We start from the raw sequence: 4,266 nt of genomic DNA, 5'->3' as shown, positions 1-4,266 counted from the left end.
CTGTTAAGGATGAGAGAAGAGTTGAATTAACAGAGACTACTTCCGGGGACACCTAACTAGCTCAGTCCGTGAAGTACATGACTCTTGATCTTGGGGTGGTGAGGCCAAGCCCCACGCTGGATGTAGAGATCACTTAAAAAAATAATGTTTAAAAAAAGAAGGAATACAACTGTGATTGATAAGCATACGTTAATTAAAATCTGCATTTGATGGGCACGTGGGCAGCTCAGTCACTTAAGTGTCCAACTCTTGATTTCAGTTCAGGTCTTGATCTCATGACTGTGGGCATATCAAACCCTGCACTGGGCTCTGTGCTGGACTTAAAGCCTACTTAAAAGGAAAAAATATATATATATATATATATACATATATATATACATATATATATATATATATATATATATATATATGCCTTTGCTTTTTTTTCTTTTTTAAATTTATTTAAATTTTAGTGAATGTTAGTGCAATTTTGTTCAGGAGTAGAATTCAGTGATTCATCACTTACAACACCCAGGGCTCATCACAAGTGACCTCCTTAACACCCATCACCCATCTAGCTCATCTCCCACACACCTTGTTCCATCAACCCTCAGTTTGTTCTAAAGAATCTGCATTTGAAAGGAGAAACTTGGCCTTATTTTCTGTGTTAAAACCCCATCCGGTGCTATTGGGTTTGTTGTTCTTTATTCTTGTATCCCTGTGAAAATGGATGATCTTGCTCTGAGAAAATATTTATAGCTTTAGTTTTCAACTAGGAAGTTTCAGTATTCCCTTTATTGACAAGAATAACCTTAAAAGTCTAAAATTGTTGGTAGTTTTGCTTCCAATTTAACTGCTCCTCAAATTCAAGTCAATATTTTCTCTTCTTCCTTTACCCTTCTCCAGAAATAAAGCAGGTGACAAGGTTTTCAGGGGGGGAAAAGGTTATGTTGATAAGTCACCACATTCAGAGTCTGAACTCATTTTATATAATAAAAACATTTGCATTATTTTACAAAAGATATCTAGATGGAGTACATGCAAACATACACACAATATATTCTTAACGCCTTAAAGTCAATAAGAAAAATACAATAACTAAAATAGAGTGTGCAAAAGATAGGAGTATATAATTCACAGAAAGCACCATGAAAATACAAAGATGTGAAAATTGTAAAAACACTGTTAATGAAGATACAAATTCATATGGCGTTAAGATAAATTGTTTACCCAACAAAGCAGGGGGATGAAAACATTTGATAATGTATAATTTCGGGATTCCTACCAATGAACAAATAAAGATGTGGCATACACACACACACACACACACACACACACAATGGAATATTACTCGGCCATCAGAAAAAATGAAATCTTGTCATTTGCAATGACATGGATGGAGCTAGAATGTATTATGCTAAGCAAGATAAGTCAAATAGAGAAAGACAAACACCATATGATTTCATTTATATGTGGAATTTAAGAAATAAAACAGGGGCACCTGTGTGGCTCAGTGGGTTGGGCAGCTGACTTTGACTCAAGTCATGATCTCACAGCTTGTGAGTTCGAGCCCCGCATCGGGCTCTGTGCTGACAGCCCAGAGCCCGCATCCTGCTTCAGATTCTGTGCCTCCCTGTCTCTCTGTCCCTCCCCTGCTCACGCTCTGTCTGTCTCTAAAAAATAAATAAAAAGGGGCGCCTGGGTGGCGCAGTCGGTTGAGCGTCCGACTTCAGCCAGGTCACGATCTCGCGGTCCGTGAGTTCGAGCCCCGCGTCGGGCTCCGGGCTGATGGCTCGGAGCCTGGAGCCTGTTTCCGATTCTGTGTCTCCCTCTCTCTCTGCCCCTCCCCCGTTCATGCTCTGTCTCTCTCTGTCCCAAAAAATAAACGTTGAAAAAAAAAATTAAAAAAAAAAATAAATAAACATTTTTAAAAAATTTTTTAAAAGAAACAAAATAGATGAATATACGGAGGGGGAGAAGAGAGGGAAACAAACCACAAAAGATTCTTAACGATAAAGCACAAACTGAGGGTTGGTGGATGGGAGTGAGTGAGGAATGAGCTAGATGGCTGACAGGTCCCAAGGAGGGCACTTGCTGTGATGAGCACTGAGTGTTATATGTAAAGTGATGAATCACTGAATTCTACTCCCGAAACCACTGCACTGTATGTTGGCCAATTAAAATTTAAATAAAAGTTTTTTTAAAGATCCCAAGACGTCTGTAAACCCTAAGCCTCCTAATGGTTAAGTAGAAACAGAATTGTAAAACTGAAGTGTCCTTTACAGATCGCCCAGACTGGCCATGTCCTTCTATCGATGAAAGAAACTGTGTATCCTTCAGAGACTGGCTTATATTCTGGATGTCTTTGACTTTTCCCCTATCCACAAGTGTATAATGGGCATGACAATTTTAAGTTCCTGTGACTTTCTTCTGTTAATTTCCTTCTAAATGAGCAGAGAGGTCACGTAAGCCACCAATCAGCAAATTTTTCATGTTAAAAATGAAAAAAAAAAAAAAAAGGTATGACAGGGGTAGGTTTGATTGCATGTGGAAAGTTGATCCTCTCCTATAGCACCTGGGTAATTTGATACCGTCTCATTGAATAGAAGAGTTGCAAAATTTATTACAATGTAAAATGTATATGCTCTGGCAACACAGTGTGTAAACCACCAGATAGCTCTGCTAAAGAAATTTACAGAAGTTCTCCTTCAGGTATTTTTGAGACACTTACGGCAGCATTATTGTAGCAATGGGAAAGGAGAGGCCATCTACATGTGCATTAAAAAAGGAGAAAGGCAAAATATAATGTATTTTGTAATCTGTATATTTGGAACAGTGGCCAAAAAGAAAGGCGTGGATCTTTATTCAGTGACATCCAAAAACTCTCCCAAAACATCACTGACTGAAGAATAAGTTGAGAGCAAAGTAAACATGGTAGGAAAACCTTTATGTTAAAACAAAACACAGCTGGGGTGGCCGGGTGGCTCAGGTAGTTAAGCGTCCAACTTCAGCTCAGGTCACGATCTCATGCTCTTGGGTTCGAGCCCCACGTCAGGTTCTGCACTGGCAGCTTGGATTCCCACCCTCACTTGCCAGCAAATCTTCCCTTGACTCCTCGCATGATATCAGAGAAGTCTGCCCAAACAGAAGATTTTAATAAAATCCAGTTTCAAAACATACCACAAATATCAAGGGCACCGTTTTAAAAATCACTGTCCTCCCAAGAACCAGGAACACCTCAACTCGAGATGACACAAAGGTTAGAATTATCTGACAAATATTTTAAAGCAACCATCATAAAAAAAATGCTCTAATGAGCAATGACAAACTTTTCTGAAGCAAATGAAAAACTGGAAAGTCTTAGCAAAGAAACAGAGAACTTTGATGAAGAAACAGATGATATATACCTCACATCTGTCCGAATGGCTAAAATTAACATCTCAGGAAACACCAGATGTTGGCGAGGATGCAGAGAAAGAGGATCTCTTTTGCATTGTTGGTGGGAATGCAAGTTAGTGCAGCCACTCTGGGAAACAGTGTGGAGATTCCTCAAAAAACTACAAATAGAACTACCCCATGACCCAGCAATTGCACTACTAGGCATGTACCCAAGGGATACAGGTGTGCTATTTCGAAGGGGCACATGCACTCCCATGTTTATAGCAGCACTAGCAACAATAGCCAAGGTATGGAAGGAGCTCAAATGGCCATTGATGTGGACATATATGTGTGTGTGTGTGTGTGTGTGTGTGTACAATGGAATACTACAGAGCACAGACTAAGGGTTTCTGGAGAGGTGTTGGGTGGGAGGCGATGGTAATTAAGGAAGGCACTTGTTGGGATGAGCACTGGGTGTCCATACGTAAGAGATGAATCCCTGGGTTCTACTCCTGAAGCCAAGAGTACACTGCATGTTCACTAACTTGAATTTAATTTTTTTTTAATTTTTTTTTCAACGTTTATTTATTTTTGGGACAGAGAGAGACAGAGCATGAACGGGCGAGGGGCAGAGAGAGAGGGAGACACAGAATCGGAAACAGGCTCCAGGCTCCGAGCCATCAGCCCAGAGCCCGACGCGGGGCTCAAACTCACGGACCGCGAGATCGTGACCTGGCTGAAGTCGGACGCTTAACCGACTGCGCCACCCAGGCGCCCCAAAATTTTTAAAAAATGAAATGACAGCACTATCCATCAAACGGGGGAAAAAAAAGAAACATGATGTAAGGATAACAGAAACTTGAGGCCTGAAAAATACAAAACCTGAAATAAAAACTCTACTGGATGGGC

The 4,266-nt window shown here is 40.3% G+C and overlaps 1 protein-coding gene across 1 annotated transcript in view; it reads right to left on the bottom strand.

Moving 5' to 3' along the window:
• Positions 1-4,266, bottom strand: part of LOC123382444 — a 37,494-nt gene that overhangs the window by 917 nt on the left and 32,311 nt on the right. The window lies entirely within an intron of this gene.

This window comes from Felis catus, chromosome A2 (genome assembly GCF_018350175.1).
Source record: "Felis catus isolate Fca126 chromosome A2, F.catus_Fca126_mat1.0, whole genome shotgun sequence".
In the NCBI taxonomy this organism is placed as follows: domain Eukaryota; kingdom Metazoa; phylum Chordata; class Mammalia; order Carnivora; family Felidae; genus Felis; species Felis catus.
Note: the sequence above shows the minus strand (reverse complement) of the source record. Positions and strands in the feature narration are given on the sequence as shown.